General features: G+C 47.5%; 1 protein-coding gene across 10 annotated transcripts in view; it reads right to left on the bottom strand.

Moving 5' to 3' along the window:
- The window catches only part of TBC1D24 (TBC1 domain family member 24), a 32,904-nt gene extending 23,979 nt beyond the window's left edge, over positions 1-8,925 (bottom strand). For 2 of the 10 annotated variants that reach the window (XM_032125697.1, XM_032125706.1), the window contains exon 1: positions 8,845-8,919. The gene's annotated coding sequence lies outside the window, so the exon portion shown is untranslated. Of the gene's footprint in view, positions 1-549; positions 620-3,015; positions 3,080-4,862; positions 4,924-7,637; positions 8,751-8,844 lie in introns of those variants that run through there. The other 8 variants (XM_032125700.1, XM_032125698.1, XM_032125699.1 and 5 more) reach the window with 8 other exon arrangements.
- Between the last annotated feature and the right edge of the window lie 11,990 nt (positions 8,926-20,915).

Raw genomic sequence — 20,915 nt, 5'->3', positions numbered from 1 at the left:
TGGGCAATCACACCACCTTGGATTCAGCTCTTTGCTATTTACAGATACAGTTAGATACTGACAACCAACATTTTGGTGGGCATTTTTATAAGGTGCTAACAGAAAGCAAATATTCCCTTATGCTGCCCTGCAAATCAAGACCAATGTAATCCTCCAGACCTGCACCACACCATTTGGTGTTTAAATTTCTGAGCAGTGTTGTAGGCGTGGAAAAGACTCCAATTTACTCTTTTTCATAACCTTGTTAAACTAATCCATGCAGAAAGCACATGAAGAGATAATGAGAACTGCTTCCTCAAGACTGCTGGCTAGTAGTCCTTTTCCCAGTAAGAGGAAATGAACCGCAAAAATATGAGCAGATGAATTCCATCCTTGAGGAATACTCAATCACCTCTGAGATGTTTGCCTCCTAAAGGGAAGTCTGAAAGAAGCACAAAGCAACACAGCAAGGTAGCAGTGACTGCAGAACAAAAGACAACTGTCAGGAAGCTCCCCTCTCCTCCCCCAGTACTTCAGTGCATCCTGCAGCTTTCCCAAGCCCAGACTCACAGCAGCACACCTTGACATCTCTGCTGCATGGATCTGGAAACAAGACTGGACATCACTGTTCCCCCTGCACCTGCAGATCAGAAGCACAGTTTGTCACTTGTACAGTTTGCCACCCCTCCCTGGGGCAGATGTGTTTCAGAGCTTGAATTAAACACTCCATTTAGCATTAGAAAGCAACCAGCTCATCTCATGCACAGAGTCTTTGGGAGCACTGCATTGTGGCTGCACTGTGGAGCGATGATCCCTTCCAGCAGAGTACACAGAGCTCGATGGATTGCTTCAATGTGCTTAAATGCAGTTCGATCTCTGTGATGTGCCTGCCCTGGGCACTCTGTACAGCACAGGCTGGGCACCACGATAAAATTCCTGACAGTGTTCTATTACAAGTTTAGCTGTAGTGTGACAGCAGATTATTAGATGTTTCCTGCTGGGTTTTGATATGCTTTTAGGACAAAGTCTAGAAACCTCTCAATTTCCCAAGTAACTGATAGAGACCTGACATCAGAGCTCTCTGCAGGGCAAATACTTTTAGGCATTTAGATGATTTCTCTTGGGATATCACCACTGCATATGAAGCACCATAACAGAGGGTTTGTCCTAGAATCCCACATTTTCTTTCTTAGGAATGTACTATCACCTTCTTAAACAGTCTTTATCTGTAATTAATTTTTTGTGCACTTTATTACAGTCTAAAGTTCAGACACACATTTAGACACGCAGCAGTTCCTCACTGCAGCTTATATTTAGGAGAATGCATAAGCCATAGAATAATGGAACACTTTGGGTTAGAAGAGATCTTAGAGATCATCTCATGCTAGCACCCCTGCCACGGGCAGGGACACTTTCCACTGGCCCAGGCTGCTCCAAGCCTCGTCCAACCTGGCCTTGAACACTTCCAGGGATGGGGCAGCCAGTGCTTCTCTGGGCAGCCTGTGCCAGGCCCTCACCACCATCTGAGAAAATAACTTCTTCCTAATATCTAATTTAAATATACCTCATAGCTGCAAGCACTTCAATATAAAGCATTCCCTCCTTCCCACCTGTGGGTTGGGATGACACAAGCACTTCTGGTGTCCAGTCCCTGTGGACACTGTGAGCAGTAAGATACCAAAAAGGTACAAGGTAAACACACAGAACCAAACAAGAGAAAGGTCTGGGGAAAAACACAACACACTTTTGTTGAAAAAAATGTAAGAGGAAAGAAATGGTTAATGGCTCCACAAAGGTTCAAAAACGCTAAAGAGCAGAGCATTGTAAGAGGATCCTGGAGGTAAATGGTATCAAAGCCATAAGTCAGTAACTTTCCCTCCTGCCTACATCATAAAAACACACAACAAACAAACATTAAAATTAAACAGAGGGTAATTCCTACCTTTTTTCCCTCCAGACCAAAGGAAAACTGCACGTAACTTGCAAAACTATTTTACATGATGCATTAAAAAATGATCCATTAAAAAAACATATCTGTCAAAGTAGTGCAAAAAATCAACACAATTTGTATTGATCGTATTTGTATGTCTGAGTTTTCATTCTGGTCCTTCCAAACCATAAGACTGAAAAAATCTTTCATGTTGTACTAATTCTTCTTCTTCTCTTTGTTGCAAAATTGGAAATAACTACAAACATGTCTCCCTTCAACAGCAAACTCTGACTCTGAACATACAAGCTTCAGTCTTACTATTTTATCTTCCCCATAACACCTCAGTTTATAACTTTGTCTGGGAGTACAGTCAACTATGTAGAACCAAAGACAGTGTTGACGCTCAGTGAAAAACGTGACATGGTATCAAAGCCACACATCAAATCCCTTTTTCCTCTCTGTTGCACTCACTGGATGCTGTCAGTTTGACATCTATCACCTTGAGATTCTTTTCCACTACATTTACTGGCAGAAAAACATATTTAAATACCTGTTGCTGATATGTTCTCCTCTTAGACACAGTGTCTGCATTGGTTTATGTCAAACACTGATTTATTCATTTTCTTCTTATCTAAGCCAGAAGGTGCAGGAACATGTACTTTACAGGTACATGCAGCTATGTTTTACTTCTTACACATTTAGAGTTTCTTCAGGTCCAGAACAGCAGCTTACAGCACGAATGGAAACACAGGTAGATTTTTACAAGCAGAAGACCCAATCTGAGATACCAGGAAAAGGCATCCCTAGGAGAGATGTTTGCCAAGAAGCCTTTCCCAGTCCACGGCAATGTTCCATGGATTTATTAGCATGACAAAGCCAGTCAGTGACTGAAGAGCATCACATCCTTCACCTGCTCCTCCCACTGCCTGAGCAGTTCCCACAGTACATGATTATTCCTTATCCAGCTTTTGTGACTAAGTGTCACACCCGTGTGCCTGGGAGTTTTCTCTACGGATTTTCTACCCTGGGCCAAGCTGCTTCAACACATCACTTCCAAGTGCAGCAAGTGCAGGTCCCAAAGCCCTCACAGCCTGACTATAACCTACCAAGCTAAGAGGCACCCCCGGCTCAGACCGCTGTGCGCTGGGAAGGAGGGTGGGAGCTGCTGCTCTGTGGAGAGGGACACAAAGTGTTACAAAGCCCCACACACTCTCCAGTGGACAGCCTCAGCACTGTCCATGCCATGACCTATATCATACTGCAACTGTGGGGTTTTGTATCGATCTGTTCCACAAAATAGTAGCCCTTTTCCATGCAGGAGTTAACAATGCATGTGCTGTGCCGGGCCAGGTAGAACCAGAAGCCTCATCTGCAGGCTCCAGGGAAGCCTTTGATGCTCAAGGGATGTGCAAGCAGAATTAGTTCATCAGTCTCAGCAGTAACTTGCCAATACAAATATATTTTCCACTCAGATATATATACACATCCACGAAATAAACATTGCACTGTACGTGTTGTATATATACAATATAACAAATATATATCCCATTTTTAAAAACTAATGCTCAAATTAATTTTCCTCACAATATCAATATTTAGCAAAAATACACCCACACAGATGACTGCTGGACATTCTCTCTTGCAAAAGGTTCAAAATATGAACAGTGCCATTTAAAGTCTCTTAAGGAACCCAGTCAATGTCCCAATTCCCCAAGTCATCTTTAAAACAAAACAAAAAGACCATTTAGTCAAAACAGTTCAAGTATCAGTGTGGATACTTATGTCAGTTTAACTCTTCTGTAAAATTAACTGATAAGACATGTTTATAGTGATTTAAGACCTACTCAGTGCAATGCATGAACACACAAAGCCTTAATGGGCAGTGCTGGAGAGCTTAAGGGGTACCTAAACTGGGAAATGGGTGGATGAAGCAGTAACCCTGGTGTAATGGAGCACACAAATCCTTAATCTTTGCTGAGCATGTGGAAATCACTGCACACACTCCTTGCCCCTGCAGTAAGTAAATGGAGATGTACACTTTATTCATGCCAGCAGTTATCCCTACAACTTGTTTATTCCGGGGGAGATCTGTGCTCCCATAATTTCAGCCAGCAGCTAAAAACAGGGTAGGAAAATCTTACGATCTCAGACTATTTCATTATTGTCTACACTAAGTAGTAGACAGTTTTCTCTTGGAAAGCAAAACTCAATTTACAGTAAGATGAGCATATAAAAATTAAAGCTGACATTTTACTCAGAATTCTATTTTCTTCCAGCTCTGCAAAACCCTACAGATTTTGCTCCTTTCTTCTGACATTGCTCAGGAGAAAAACTTCAGTAATCTGGTACGCCCTGTCATGGATTACCCTTTCCTGAAATGAAGTGTAGATTACCCTACACAGGGGAGATACTCAGACACCAGCTACACTTTACAAGTAAAGGAGAACCTAAGCTCAGCCAACAGCTCCAGTTCAGGGAACTGGAACAACACATTGCTTTATTTTGGTACTTATTTCTGTCATCTTTCTAAACTTATGCTCTATTAAAAGCATAAGAGTAGCAACAAACACTCCTGTGCAGCAGCAAAGGTACAGAAACAGCACCTCATAGTGAAAAGCTGATGAGTGTGGAATCCCAAACTAGACCTGCATTATTTTGACAGTGATTTCAAAATCAAAGGGCATTTATAATAACATATCAGCTGCCAACTTTATCATCTTACTATTAGCGTATATTGCTAATTTTCTAGTCTTATTGGGAGAGAACTTTGGGAGACTGGACCTGCTATAGAGTTCAGGGTCCAGGGCACAGGATTTACAGGAAGCTTTGCTCTTCAGGGTGCTCTGTACCCATGTGCTTGTTCTGAGCAAACTTGAAGGGATTTAACACACCTGACACACCTCCTCCTCTCTCCAGTGGCACTGCACTGGCCAACGCATTCCAAGTCTCTCACCTGGAGGATACAGGCATATTGAAATGTAAAGCAGGAGCAGGAATCCTGTCTCCACATGGGCCTAGATTAGAAAAGAAACATTTTCTGTACAGAATGAAGATATTACAAAACAAAAACATTCAGCAAAAAGAGCCCCAAAACTCCTCCACCAACCAGACTGAAGTGCTTTTATTAATCCTCATCTTAGAACTTGTCATTGTATAGATCTTCTTATGACTTACTCCCTTCTGCTAGGCCTGTTTGTGAGGGGAAAAACAATCTGTAAAAATTAGACTGTTTTTTAAACAATGCACTGGGCAACACTGATATGCATCAGGTGCACCACTGACCTCCGTACCTTCAAAAAAAAAGGTCTCTGCATGCACAGCTTCCAACCTTCATACCTGAAACTGTGCTATAGAAAACAAGCGGACAAATATCCTCACCAAAGAGAAGAACAGCTAATTAACCACAGTACTAAAGTGCTTGCAGCATAAACAACTCATTTCAGTCTCTAAAATCACAAGCAGGATTACTACTTGTGGCAGCTGTGTCACAAATACTTTTAGCTCCCCGTATTCTATACAGGATGTACAAAGTCTGCATTAAATAGGCAATCTCTGGAAAGTGTCTCTCTTCCTGGGACTAATGGGTATTTGCTGCACAGGTAAGTGATTTTAGAATTGCAGCTCTGCAGTGTTGAGATCCCCAGTTCTGAAACAAACCCAACTATACTCTGAAGATATGCAGTGGACTATGGGCTTAGAACAGCTGATTTGCTGAGAGTTGGCATCTGGCCTTTGTCCTATTAGGTAGAAAAATTCAAACTAATCTGAACATTATTTTTCTTTTCCAAAGGTTGATAGTCACCCTAGCAGATTTGGCAGTAACACAGCACAAGTTTCCTGAAACAGTCACTACAACAACTTTGTGTACAAATTATTTCTCCTTTAAGTTGTTTTCCCCATAAAAACATAACAAACTAATGAAGTGTTGGATTTTGGCAGCCACACCAAAGTTACACTTATTTGACAACATAATCAGGAGAGGGAGAAAGGGTTTTAAACGGACAGAGAATAAGTTTAGATTAGATATTGGGACAAAATTCTTTACTCTGAGGGTGGGGAGGGCCTGGCACAGGTTGTCCAGAGGAGCTGTGGCTGTTCCATCCCTAGAAGTGTCCAAGGCCAGGTTGGAGGGGGCTTGGAGCACCCTGGGATAGTGGAAGGTGTCCCTGCCCATGGCAGGGGGTGGAATGAGATGAGCCTTAAGGGCCCTTCCAACCCAAACCACTCTGTGGTTCTGTGCTGATGTAGCTGCCTACATCCCAAGCACCATTCAGCACACTCCTTAACACAGACACTCGCAGTCTCCTAGATTTCTCCTGAGTCTCCTTCCCAAGACAGTGGGAATCAACAGCTCGTGGTCTTTTGCAACACGTCTGAAAGCGCAGGCACTTGTTCCCTAACTGCAGAAGTTAAAGCAGGAGGAGAACAAATGAGTTATGTTAAAGCCTAAGAGTGTGAATACCACAGATACACATATATTAACATCAGAGATTTTAAAACATTTGAGTCCAGAACTGGACCTCACCAGCACATATTCCCACCAACACATGTGGACTCCAAGCCAGTCAATCATTAATTATAGTGCAAAGAGATCTATTTTTGTATCAGGTGACTGTCTGGTCAAATACCAAAGCAGGAAATAGCTCAAGAATACCACTTCTGTGACAAAACTCACTGCACCTGCCAACACACCCCATGCAATTGTGTCAGACTATTGCAAATATACCTGAAAATAAAGGCATCCCCAAATGAATTTTAGAGAAATTGTAGTTCTTTGGTTCTAGTCCCAATTCCAGGCTGTACAGACAGAATATAAGGAACTGTTTTTCTTTCAGACCATTAACACAGTTTAACTATTTTGAGCGGTAACTTATCTGTGAGCACGCAGCCACACAGCCCAACAGCAGCAGTTCCAGCTGCCTCTCCAACCTAACAGAGAGGGCAGGGGGGAGTCCACAGAGCCAGAAGAACAGCAAGGACCTAACTTATGGTCTGTTATCAATAATGTGCTTGTCACTGACTGGATATGGCTTCAGCACTACAGCAAAGCCACTTACGACCTAAATAAATGCCAGGGCAGCATTATCAGATTGCAATAACCTTGGTGCTGGAGATGGTGAGACACACGTGCAGCGTGGACTGGTTTCCTTTGCTTGCCTTAAATATACAGACAGTTATTTTAGTACAGGGATAGCTTTATTCCCCCATTTTTCTTTACAGTTCAAATAACAGGGGGATCAGAGGATGGAGGCCCTTAAAGATTTCAGGTTCACAGAACAAACAAGCAAATACAACCAAGGGGAGAAAACAAAGGTCACAATAAAAGGAATGAGCCGGGAAGAACAGAGGTACTTAAATATGTGACAGATCCACAAACAGCCTGCTAGTAACATTTACTTGGTGGCACTTAATCATTAACAGCAAAAAATCCAAAAAACCTCAAACAAACAAACCCCATCCACCTCCCCCCCCCCCCAAAACAAACCCAATCCCCCCCCCCCAAAAAAAAAAAACAAACCCAAACCAAACCCAGGGAGAAAGCTGTTTTCCTTTGAGTTAAAATTTCTGGCTACAGGAACACCTGCAAACTTTCAAATATTAATGACAGAAAAGACATTCAGTACAAGGATTCCCAACAGATAATTATTGTGCAGTACTATCCACAGCTGTCTTGAACGTTACAAAGGATATAAATATCACGTATTGCTTGGAAGGAGCAAAGAGTTACCATAAAATGTTGCTGGAGTCCTTGGATTCGAGTTATCATTGCTGCTCCTGAGTAACTATCTTGGAGAAGTCTTTTGCAACAGTTTAACAGCTAGTGATTACAGAAAGAAGGACATTCCAACAACAGGGACTTCCCAGTTCTGGTAATACTGTGCCCCAGATATGATCCATGTTATTTCTGTGCTCTGGGTACTCCTGGACGCTCTGAAAATCCTACTGGGATTTCCTGTAAGCCAGAAAAGCTTTTAGATGCTCCAGCTTCTTGTAGGACTTGAACACAAAAATACAAGGATTGAGATAGTACAGCTCGAAGGAGAAGGTCCCACTTTTCTCTCATCACAAGTACACAGCACCTGTGAGGTGCCATCCCTCCTGCTGCCCCGGGACCGGAATGAGCTGAGCATGCTGCATCCACCCGGCTATTGCTCGCTTGTTCACAGGCCCAGAGAGGCCAAGGAGCATTTTGGCAGGTTCTAGCCAGCACTCTAAATTTGGTGTTTGGTGGCTAATGCTTCGCCAGCCCCAATATTCCAGCAATTTTCACTGAAGGATGAGCTGGAAAGACTAACGTGAAAACAAACTCACAACAAAATTCTACTTTCATTATAGAAATTTCAAAACCATGGAAGGTAGAGGCTGCAGAACACCAGCGCTGGCTTTAGAGAGCTGTGACGATCCACTGCCTTTTTGCGGGGTGGGCTGGCAGAATGGGTGTAAACTGTGCCTGTCGGGGCGAGCGTCACCAGCGCTCAGAGAATCCTCTTCGGCGCTGACCTGCACCCGAGGCACGCACAAGCCATTTAAACAAACACCGTCCAGCCTCCCCACACCCCGAACCGGCCCCAGCCGCAGCCCAGAGCCCCCACGGCCGGCTCGCCGCAGGGACCAGGGGACAGCGCCCGCTCTCCGGTCACCGACACCCCCGGAGGTTCCGCCCTGCGTTCTGGAGCCCACGGACAGACACGGACGCTGGGGCCGCGCCCGAGCCTCCCCCGCAGCTGCTGCCCGGTCTCACACGAGCCCGGCCAGCGACCCGCGGCCCAGCCACGGGGGCCCGACGAAGGCCGGTCTCGGGGCCGGCCCCTCCGGGTCCCTCCCGGCCGCTCGCCGGGGAGATGCCGCCGAGGTGTCACCGCCCAACACCGAACTCCACCCGCCCCGGTCGGCTCCCGGAGCCGCGCTCATCCCCACCTTCGCCCCCGCCTCACCGCTCTCCGCCGCTCCGGGCCGCGTCCGGCGGGACCGGGGGCGCGAGCGGCCCCGCGCCTGCGCACAGGGCGCGGCAGCGCTGGGACGGGCGCGCGCACGCGGTCCCGCCGGGCCGGGCGGGCACGCGCGGAGCGTCCCCGGCCCCGGGGCCGCGCGGGGCTGTGAGGGGTGAGCGGCTGCGAGGGGTGACGCGGAGCGTGAGAGGCTGTAAGGCGCCACGGAGGGGTTGTGAGGGGCTGTGAGAGCTGATGGAGGGGTGGTGAGGGCGGCTGTGAGGGCCGATGGGAGCTTTGAAGGATCGGGGGGCGGTGGGGGGTGACAGTGAGGGACTGTGAGGGGGTGCAGGTCAAAGGTGAGGGAGTGTGAAGGGTGATGAAGGCTGAGAAGGGTGATAGGAGCTGTGAGGGGTGGTGGGTGACAGTGAGGGGCAGTGTTGGCAGACGGGGTGGTTGGGGTAGTGTGATAAGAGTATAGAAATTCGGTGGAAAAGAAAACCCCTTGTGATCCGGCTGGTTATTAGAGATCAAAGAGAGTGAGGGTAGCTGAGCTTAGTCTCTGATTTTAACCAGTTTGACACTGTAAGTGGTTGTATTAAATAGGAACTTCCATGAGCACAGGTTCTCAAACAGAGCATGTTCAACGCTGTGAGTCTGGTAATGTTCAATAAGAACTTCCACCGTCACAGATTCATGAATAGTGTGGTTTATTGAAGCAGCAGAAATACAAGGGGGAGTGGAAAGGGGAGATAACTGAAAGAGTATGTTTTGTTTAGATTTTCAGAAAAAATTCTATACTCAGAGGACGATGAGGGCCTGGCACCCGTACCCCAGAGAAGTTCTGGCTGCCCCATCCCTGGAAGTGTTCAAGGCCAGGTTGGGTAGGGCTTGGAGTAACCTGGTCGAGTGGAAGGTGTCCCTGCCCGTGGCAGGAGGTGGAGCTGGATGAGCTCTAAAGTCCCTTCCACCCAAACCATTCTCAGATTCTATGAAATGCGATTTGGAATTGCCCTAGCTGTGATAGAATAATAACAATAGTATAGTGTTAGCCCAGATAATAATAATAATAATCATCATCATCATCATCATCATCTTATGTAGAAGCTTACAATGAATGCTTGGGAGGAGGGAGAGGAGAGTAGCCCATCAACTGTCTCTGAGGTCCTTTTGGGTCTTCCTCCTAACTGGGTAAAATTTTTATCCTCATATAAAGTCAAATCTTATCCCCCTGATCTTTCTTCACATATAGCATGATCTAAGCAGATTAATACAGTCATGTATGTTGGACTACTTACTTAATTAAGCCTATTAGCATATGCAGGGTTGTGCGTTTTAATATCTAAATGACTCCTAATCAGGGAAAAGGTGGTGGGGGTTTTTTTGGGTTTTTTGGGTTTTTTTTTATGGTGTCCTTCAAAGTTCTGGTCATACAACTTTGTTCTCTTTTGTTCCATTCTTCAGAGCCAGAGCAGGGTCATCCCATCTCCACAGGACCTACTCCTTCAGGGCCTTTCCTGACATCAGCTCTCCATCCACAGAGATACCACAGAGGATACACAGCATAGGCTCTAGATATTGCTTGGCTCCTTGGTCATCATCCCACAGACAGTAGTGCAGGGTGAGGAGAACTTGGGCTGTGTTTCTGCCCTGGGGGCTGGGAAAAGCTCAGCGCAAATACTAGAAACAATTGTTGCTTCAGGAAAGCTTTAAAATATGGCTACTTTTGTGCTCAGTAACAATATGATTGGTTTTTTTTTGCAAAGCCTGTGATGTCCAGGACAGAAATCGGCTCATTTTAAAGATGAAGGATTTCTATAGTGTTTATTTACCTTGGCTTGGCAGCAGTGTTCTGTTTACGACTGGATAAATAACTGCCACATTAAAGATTATTAACTAGCAATGCTTCAGTGGCCAATAAAGCATAATCTTTTATATGGTGTTGTACATGTACACAGCTTGGTGTGGCAGGATCTTGCCAAAGAGATAACACATCCCTTACCCGGAAGGTTTACAATCTAAAGGAAACCACAAAGGACCACAAGGAAAGTATGAAACATGATAATGAAACATTAAACACACAGAGGACTTGGAGCCATTTGCAGCTGCATTTTAAACGGGGTCTTAAGAGGGTTTTTTGTATTTACGTTAAAGCTACTGGGCAGTGATTAGAGGCAAAATAAAATCCTAGAGTGGTTTGGGTTGGAAGGGACCTTAAAGCCCATCCAGTCCCACCCTCTGCCATGGGCAGGGACACCTTCCATTAGACTGGGTTGCTCCAAGCCCTGTCCAGCCTGATCTTGAACACTGCTTCTCTGGGCAACCTGTGCCAGGGCCTCAGCACCTCATTGTATAAATCTTTTCCTAATACCTAGTCTAATCTCCCTTCTTTCAGTTTAAAGCCATACCCCCTTGTCCTGTCACTACAGGCCCTGCTGAAAAGCCTGTCCTCATCTTTCTTACAGACCCCTGTTAAGTCCTGCAGACAGACACAGCAGCCACTGTGCTGTCACAAATGGTCAGTGGGGTCTTAGGCAGTGCTGGGCCCTATCCTCTGCTGGTGGTCAGGCAGGGCAGTCCCACTGCTCCAGAGGAGCCCTAAGCTCCAAACTGGGGGGGAAGCAGTAAGCAGTCCTGGTAATGTGCTTCCTTTAAGGCTTCCTTGTGACTGGCTAATGCTACTGTGGACACCAATGAACTCGTGTCATGGAGCATGAGAGCCATTTCCAAAAGCTGTGCTGAGAAATCATTTGTTTATCCAAATATAAATTGGAAATATAATACATTATTTTATATTCACTGGTGTTTGATTCTGCAGGGTCCTAAAGGGCACTTCCACACATGTAAAGCATTATGTTCCTTGTGCTAAATGAAACTGAGCTAGCAAGGAAAGCAGGTTTAAAAGAGGATGAAAGCAGAGGGAGAGGTGTGAGGACAGAGATAAGTGTGGGCAGCGTTTGCTAAGATTTTGTAGGAGGATGAAAAACTTTCATCTGCCTTCAACATTTATAGATCCTTTCACTGTAATATGTGGGACATATGTATTTTGTATACTTGGGCTCATGGTGCCCCTCTGAGGTAAAGCAGTGCTGGTATTCTCATGTCCCTCCCAGGAAACTGCGGCAGAGAGAACGTGTTCATGTGGGGAAAAAAAAGCTGGGGATTGACATGCTTTGGAAAAGCAAGAGCAGGCACAGGGAGAGGGAACAGACTCCCAGAGTTTCTCTGCTGAAATGTGAACCATGATTGGAGCTGAACATACTCTTTAGCCAGACAGTTGTTCTCAGTGTTCTGAAAGTTGGAATAATTGAAGGCTTTCCCCAAACTTCTGTCCTGATGCTCAGTGGTGCACTATCAAGAGATATTTTAGGAGTATAATGGTGACTAAAGCCTCTGCATTGCCTGATGGTTTTACCTAATTCCAGTATTCTGGGTGCTGTAGGGGGATAGAGTTCAAGGAGGCAGAGATAAGATAAAGGGCACAGAGATAAGATCAGTGTGGGGAAATCCTTCAGGAGAGGGGCCTGTGTGAATGCAGGATAAAAGGAGACAGCAGTGGGCAGTGAAAATGGCAGATGATATGGGCAGAGTGGATGCTGTGTGCTGTAAAACTTTGGAGCCTGCATGGCTGTATGAGTAATCTCCACCAGCCTGTGTTCAGGCTGTTGGGCTGTTTGTGACTGTGAGAGAGGGTGAAGACCTTGCTTGAGTAGCTGTCTGATGGCTGGTGGAAAACACGTTTGAATGCATCTACTCCTCTTCCTGGAGGAAGATGTTCATTGCTGACAGCTTTACAGAAGCCAAGGAATGCCAAGGCTCTCTAAGTCCTAAACCCTGCAGTGGTTCAAATAAAGAGCAAGACCTGGGGAGCCCCTGGGCATGGAGGGCAGTGAGTCTACAAAGGCTTTCTAGGGATGAAAGAAGGATCTTTGTTTATACCAAACTAGTTCCCAGAGTTTTGGAACACTTTCACGTAACATGAAATAAAGTAGTTCCGCAAGTGCAGTCTTGGGTGAAGCCTGTGACCTTTGGGTTTGTGTCTTGATGGTGGCTTCTCTCTCTGTTCTCTGAAGAACAAGAACAAGTGAGCTCATACTGAGCCATTCCTTTGTGTGGGAATGCTATTCCCCCTGAACATACGTTTTCCAGAACCTACAGGAACAGAAATTTCTCTGTGTGTACTGTTATATATCTCACATTTCCTTATGAAACCAGGCTGGTGTTATGGACTAGGCACTGGACGTAATGGAGGCTTTTTGGCAGGGGCACTGGAGGGACTGGAAGGCTGGATTGGGAAACCACATGAAAGCAAGAAAAGAAAAGCAAGTGAGGAATGGCTAAGTGGATGGAATGATCCATCACATGAGAACTGTCCTCGTGGGTGTCCAAAAGCCTTGGAGAGGTGGTTTGCACTGGTAAGGTGGGCAGAGGAGCATCTGGAGGATCATCAGGGAACGCCAGGAAGCACAGAAGGGTCTTAGGCCAAAACCTAAGCTGGGCTAGTAAAACAGTGGCTTTGTTGGTCCCACAGCAATGGGGTTTGCCCTGGGCTGCTTGCATGGAAAGCTGATAAGCCTCGGCAAAGTCTGACCTCCTGTGGGTAAAACTGGGAATTACCAGGGGATAATTAAGCAAATCTTTTTCCTATCACATGCCAGCATCTTAATGAGAGGTTTGCTCAATGGTGTGGATCACTTCTCTTCCACTTGCAGCAGCCAGACGTGGTTCTGCCCCTCTAGATGAGCTGCTGATGTTACTCCTGGCAATGAGGCGGGCTGAAGGTCTCAAAACTGGGAGAGTGCTGGTGGATGTTTTACTGACACGGAATGTGGTCATGAAGGCAGCCAAGCATTTCTCTGTGACTGGAAGAAGAGCTCTGTGGACGCTGTGTTTTCCATTTGGTTGGGTGGGTTGCAGCCACCTTTTCCTGTTTCTTTGTCCCTTCCCTTGCCCCAGCTATGGCAGCTCCTGCCTTTTAGGGCTGAGCAGTCGCATTGTACCATGAATGTGAAAGGTTGACTTCTGGTACTGGGTGATCCTCTTGGTGTGGAGAGAGGATTTGTGAGAAGGGAATTAGCAGCTTCCTTTTAGGATGACTTTAATCCCCCTCCTCCATGAGGCTGTGGTGGTGTGTGGTACACTCCCAGCATATCACACCAGGTATTCTGGAGTGTGATGTTGCTTGTTAGGATCCAGCTTCGGCTGCAAGTCCTGCTATGGTGTTCCATACCTGGTAGGGTCCAGCCCACAGAGATTCCTCTCGCTGTTGGGCATCTTTGGGGCACTCTTACCAACTTCTGACTCTGGAGGAGGACAGTTCATTGCAGAAGGATCTGGCACACAACAGTTTGCCTTCCCGCCGTGGGGTACCTGCCTGAAGACCTGGGATCTTAGGGAATGACTCATAATCCAAGGGCTTTTCCTGGGAAGGTGATTCTGAAGGAGTTTGGTTTATTCCAAGTGCAGGTGTATCCTATAAGCTCCAGGGACTGTTAGTCAGTCACATGCTACATGGATGAATAACTCAATGTTGCTTTATTTATGCCCTGCACTGCCTTTGATGTTGGCTTGGTCCCTTTCTTCTCCCTGCACTCCTCTGCACCAGTTCAAACACAGCACTGCCTTTTCTCAGGGGGCTCACTGGCTTTCATCAGGCAAAGCAGGACCTTTTTTTGGGGAATTGGGGTCCCTCATAGCATTATGTCTCTATCTGGGCTGCTGGCTCTGGGTCTTCATTTACCTCATACTGTGATTGAGCTGGAGCAGTGAGGGACCTGCAGAGCTCACAGCAGAGGTGGCTGGACAAATAAGTTCACACCAGGCTGCAATCCCATGGATCTCCTTTTTAGAGACCTGAGAATAGGCTGAACCTGCCTGGGTGAAGGATAAGAGGGTATGGTGCCCAGAGGGCCTCTGCCTGAAGAGGGTTCCTGTCTGTCCCAGGCAAACAGCCTGGGCAGGCTTAGCTCTCAAGAGGGCTTTACACCAAAATCCATGGCACTGGGTGCTCTCAGGCCTGCCTGTGTTCTCCTCTAAGGCAAAGCAGAACCTGCAATTAGTGTTTCCAGAAGGTGTGAAATGGAGCTGGAGCAAAAGCAGGCTCGGTGGTGCTCTGGCCCAGGCCTGGTCCTTGCAGCCTTCACACCTGTGCCAGAGCATGAATTGCTACTCTGTGCTGGTGCCCCTCACCCCTCTGCACACTCTGTTTTCATTAGTGTGTGCTCTTTGGTTAAGGACCCTTCTCACTTCCAGCTGAACAAACACTTTCCATCGCGTGTAAAATCCAGCTTGGTGCTAATAGGCGTCTCCCCCCACCTTCCTCCCTCCCCTTTACCACCTTTTCTGCAGTTGGCAGGACAAAAAAGTGTCGCTATTACCTGACTTATTATCGGCACGGGACTGTAATTTATGACATATGCTTGGTAAAGTGCCATGCTGAAAACATTTATGGCCCTCTTCGAGGCCTGTGGGGTGGTGGGGAGAGCAATGGCTGTGAAGGGGAAGCCAGTTGCAAAATACTGCACAGTCCAAAGGCTTCCTCTACCTTCTGACAGCAGCACTGTGGGCAGTGGGCTCAGCACCCTGCTCTGCCGATGTCAGAGTGGGTTGAAACACCAGTGCCCAGAAAAGATGCCAGGTTTTTCTGTCCTTAGGAAACACACAGTGTCTCCCTTTGGGAATTTATTGAATTCCCCATTTTTATTGCTTTTAGTCCTGTACAATCTTACCCTTCATGCAGGATCTCAGATCCTACCTTCCTCATGTTCCTCATACAAGTGTCACCTCCTCTTTCCTCCCCTTGCTTCAAGTCCCTGTTCTCTCATGGGAGGGTCTGCAGAAGCTGCCCCATGTGCAGCAGGCCAAGCACAGGCGCTGTGAATAACTCCTCTGAAAGGCAGGCACTACAGCAGGACAGCTGCCCTCCAGCAACCAGGTTCATGCCCTGTCTGAAAGAAACAACCTGATCGTTTGGTTCTCAATGTCTGGATTTGACCTGAAAATGTGCTGTGGAGAGACGGGGGCAAATGAATTGTCATTGCTGTAGGTGGGCTAGATTTGAATAGCAATCTAAGGGGCAAGGGAAAGTCCTGGCAGCAGTGACTTTTTCAGTGACTGAAGAGAGATTTGTGAGAAATGGGACTTTATATCCCAGTCTTGAGATGAGTGGTATGGAAATCTAGCATGGGAAAGAGTTTTTTACACTGGGCTATTTGCTGGTTACTGAAAAGTTAATGTTGACTATTGAGCTCCTCTCAGGAAAACATCATCATTCATCTTTCAGAGGTATTTGGAGCTTGGCTGTCTGCCCTGTCCACTTGTCGTGATTCAAAGGATGGGAGCAGAGATCATCCAAAACATTTCCCAGCTTCAAAAGCACACTTTCCCTGAAGCTGCTAGTTAGAAGGAGCAGGCCTGCAGTGAGCCAGGCTCTCTGTACGCTGGGGGGAAGGATCACGTGGCAGTTTGTCCTCTTTCTTTGGTTCAGGCTTTGCCAGCTGCTGGGTGAGAAGCAGGTCTCTGCAGCCTTCTGCTTCAACACTGCCATGTGCGCATCCATGTGCGCATCCATGTGCTGGAGCTAAAGGAGATGCTCTGGCTGGGGTTGAGTCCTGGATGCTCTCTGCTACTTGGTGTCTGAAGGTTTGCAAGATGAAGCCTTGGGAGCTGGATGACATACGGAGATATGCAAAGCCCACAATGCCAAGCTAATGTTGCTTCCAGAGTCATCATCTCTAGCTGCTGTTATTTCTGGATATCTTGTCCAAAGGGTCCCAAGGCTGAGGGTTTGGTCTGGGAGAATGCCTTGAGCCAGAGTTGCTTCATTCCTGCTGTGGTTGGACAGAATGTGTGTTTTGGATGGCGTTTATTTCCCCAAACAGTAGCTATGTAGAAGTTTGCCATCTGGTGTCATTTTGTCCTCTGAGCTCCATTTGTCCTGTGCAGTGGGGAGAGACTGAAGCCTCCTGTGAGTGAATCAGCTCATTTTGTCTTAAGCACTGTTGGGTGGACCAGGTTGCTCTGGAGCTGATTCTGTTTCTTCTCACTGGAGCTTAGACATTTAGGTGCCAAACTGGGCGCTAAAATCAGAAGTGAAACTCACCCCTCCCCCCCCCTTCCCCCCCCTTCACTTTGTGTATGAGGGAGGGATGGTGGGAAACACTCATTATCTGTGGGGTCTGAGGCACCTTTTGGCCTTTTTCTGTTGACTGAGTTCCAGACACCCCATGCCCAGGTCAAATCTCTATCTGGATCCTAGAAAGGGTTCCCTTTTTCAGATGGTGAGAAGCAGATGGGTGGTGCTGGATCCTGGTGAAAACAGGGAAGAACCACAATCTTGAAAGGTTTCCCAGTGTCCTGCAGGGTGAAAGCATTTAGCTGACAATAAAACCTCTGCTGAGTGCAAGATTATTCAATGGGAAAAGGTGGGGGGAAATGGCAAAAAATGGCAACCTGTCTTAAGAGAGTTCACTGTATGTGCACCTGATAAAAATCATAACATGGGATCAGCTTTCTTCTCTGCTTTCTTGGCTTTTGGCACGTGTAACCAAGTTCTGGCAGGCGGGGCAAATTTCCTTCTCCCTGGGGTCGTTAAAAAAGACCATTTCCCCATTTAAAGAGTGGGAGGGAGGTGGGGATGGAAGGGGGAGCTGAGCCAGGCAGTGGGCAAGCCCTGCCCACACTGCTGCACGAGTTAGCAGAGCCGTGGCTCTCCCACCCCCACCACTCTCCATGGCGTTAGGCACGTGGGATTGAGGGGGGCTGGATGGGTATGAAAGCAAACACACATCTGGAAGTTCCTCCAGTTAATTGGGCAATTATTCATACCACTCTTGCTGGAAGCAGCCTGCTACTGCTGAGCCAAAACCAACAACAACAGACCGTGGGCGTACTCCATCCCTGCGTGGAGAGGGGAGGCTTGTGTGGCAAGGTGGGGCTGCGGAGGGTGGGTTAAGCAGTGAGGGCACGGATCCACTACTCCTGGGCTGCTCTGCTTGCCTGTAGCTGTGGGTGAGTAAGCCCTGGAGACCCTGGATGTGGTGAGATGCTTGGGAAGCACTTGCTTCACAGTGCATGTGGGCCCCAGGTGGGGAGGGGGAAGTTGCTGCTCTGGAACAGCATGAGAACCCAAGTCAACCTGTGTTGGGTTTTACTAGGAACTTGGCAGGCGGTGGTGTTGGTGAAGGTAGTCCAGGCCCAGCTGTGCTCTGTAGCACTTTACTCCTCATAAATAGTGGGTTCACTGCCATTTCTGCCCAGCTCCCACCTGAGTGAGGCTCTGGCAGCCCATGTTCCCCTTTTCCATCCTTCCTCCTTCACCTTCCTCACATCCCTAGTTCCTTCTTAGTCTGACAGCAATGTCACCGCATGTCCCCATTCCCCGCCCATTTTCTGGTACAGGTGCTGTGCAGGTGAATTTCTGGGGGAATGCAGAGCTGGCTGGCCTTGTCTTTGGCAGTTCATTTCCCAGGATTTGCCTGTGAGATGGGAGCTGGGAGTGATCACCTCAGTCTGAGTGGCTTTCCCTGCGACAGAGTTGACAGACCTCAGCAGATCCTCAGGGAGATGATGTTCAGGAGTACCCTGGACACCATCAGCCTTGAGGAGTTGTCTCTCCTCCTTCTCCTCTTTATATCTGGTGAGATATAGGGTTGCTCCTGAGGCTGAATTGTCTGGGATTGTGTATCAGTGTGACAGACCACATCTTTGAAAGCGTTCCCCTGGAACCATGGCTGACTGCTCTTTGAGTGCTTCGCCATTCCCTCCTTGCTGCTGAAGCCCACAGGAAGCCTTCCCCTTCCAGCAGAATCTCTTGATTGATAAAAACAATCCCCTTCTCTCAAACCGTGCCTGCCGCACAAGCTGGGGGTGATGTGTTTGGCCCATCTGCTTCCCACTTTGCCTGAGAGCACATCTCTGGCACTGGGAGTCATTGTGGCAGCCTCAGAAGTGCATGCAGTGCTGGGCTCCACCAGCATAATTGGAGCCAGCTCCAGCCAAGCCCAGCTGGGATGTGAACGGAGAAGAATTCCCGTGGTTCCCTCTTTCCTTTTCTTTTTCCCTCTGCCATGAGATGGGTCTTCCCTAGAGAAATTTATTGCCATTAACTCAAGATCTTCCTTAGGATAACATAAATCAGACAGACAGTTTGGCTCCAGGACGAACGTGCAAACGTAAGCAAGGCTGGAGTGGGTCACGCCATGGAGCTGTCGAGTACAGGATCCTCTCCACAGCATCACTGGAGTGAGTGCTGTAGGAAAGGGCTGGAAACAATGCGTGCATGGCATGTGTTGTCTTGCTTCTTCTCTGATGGTCCATGGATGTGGTGAAAGGTTTATCTAGTGGGTGATCAGCAAATATTTCGTATCTTTGTTTGTCCATTTTTGAAGTGTCTTAGATGGTGCTAACTCAGAAAGGCTTGGGGATGTAAAGTTCTCTGCATGAGCTTTAGTAGTGGTCTCAAAAGTACTGTGAGGACATCTCGCCATCAAAAAACACTGGAGAGAGGGGAGCATGATTCCCAGTTTTACAGGAGGGAGTGAAGAATTTAAATGACTTATCCGAAATTTCAGTGGGAATCCTTACCAGAGTGTGGTGTTGAAACCAGATTCTCAGACTCCTGTGACTGTTCAGCTTTCATCTTTGATAATCACCCACACAGAGATCTAAGTTAGGATTGGAACTTACCCTCGAGCTAATGCAGAAATAAACCTTACTGAAGGGAAAGCCTTCCTTATTGTCCAGCTGCATGACTGTACTGTAGAACATCGCCAGGTGGAGAAGCCAATCAACAAGTCCTGCTTTGTCAAGGATTAGGAAATGGAAACATTGCTGAGGGTCCAGCTGAGGAAATACGATACTGAAGGTGCCCAAAAAATCAAGATTTGTGGTGGAAAATAGTTTCAGGGAACAGGAGAGAGTTTGGGACTGTTCAGCCAGACGGGAGAGGGTAGAGCAGCCAGCCATGTGGAAGGGATGGGAAAGGTAGGAGGGTGTGTGGAGCTGGGCACAGAAATGGAACAGCCGAGATACAAGCACCAAGGGACAGCTCTCGCTCTCACTGAAGGGAATGGACCGACTCCCATTGACGTCAATGAGGGCTGAACTGGGACCCTTGCGAGAAATATATTGAACACAGACAAATCCAGCAAAGTCAAAACAGATGATGCGGGCCGCTTAATATGGTCACAGGGAGCTGATTGCAAAACCTCCTAACGAGGCAGTTCTGTCAAGCAGCCATCCAAGCCCAGTAGGCTCCTGCCTAGGAGAGGAACATGGGAGGCTGTGGTCCTGGAGAAGGCATGCCCAAGATGGAAGGCTGAAATGGCATGGGATAGGTCCTCACTGTGCTTCAGCACAACCCCACCCACCGCCTTGTTTGTGTGACCTTCTTAGCTATCTTACCATATTCCGGGTACTTCTTCTTGAGCTTCCCCTGTCCCACTGATGGAGCTGTTCTGAAGCTGAGGTGTGGACAGACTGGACAAGTTGTCACAGAGGAATACACTGCTGTACCTCAGCTGGCGGTGGGGGGCAGCTGTGTGTGCACATGCCTAATCCATGGCACATGCGAGTCAGTTCAAGTTAGCCAACGCGACAGAACCGCACTAAGCTGGCTGAGGTGACCTTATTTGCAAGGACTAAGCAAATGCACATGGACTGTAAGGCTGACACGCAGTCACCAGTTACCGCGTGATAGCCGGTTCCTGTGTTTGCGCTCAGCCTCTGACTCATCACCCCAAACTCTTCCCTTGCTGTGCTTCTCAGTCCCTTGTTCCAGGTTCCCAGCGCCTGGTTTCCTCTGCGTCAGGGAAGTCTGTGATCCTACCACAGCCCCTTGTCTGTCCAGAGAGTAGTTTTGGCACCTCTCCTGCTCTGCTCCGTGGAGTCTCAATGATCTGCTCCAGGTTCAGGCTCTCTTCTGATGGTATTCAGCCAGCCAGCTCACTGTGGAAGGCCAGGTCATGGCTCAGAGGGTATCCCCTCACTCCACAAACCCTTTCCAGCCCAGCAGGCCTCCTTGGGCACCAGGACCTCCCTTTCCACCATCTTTACTTGTGTTCCCCACCTGGAGAAAG

This window comes from Corvus moneduloides, chromosome 16 (assembly GCF_009650955.1).
Source record: "Corvus moneduloides isolate bCorMon1 chromosome 16, bCorMon1.pri, whole genome shotgun sequence".
Lineage (NCBI taxonomy): Eukaryota > Metazoa > Chordata > Aves > Passeriformes > Corvidae > Corvus > Corvus moneduloides.
Note: the sequence above shows the minus strand (reverse complement) of the source record. Positions and strands in the feature narration are given on the sequence as shown.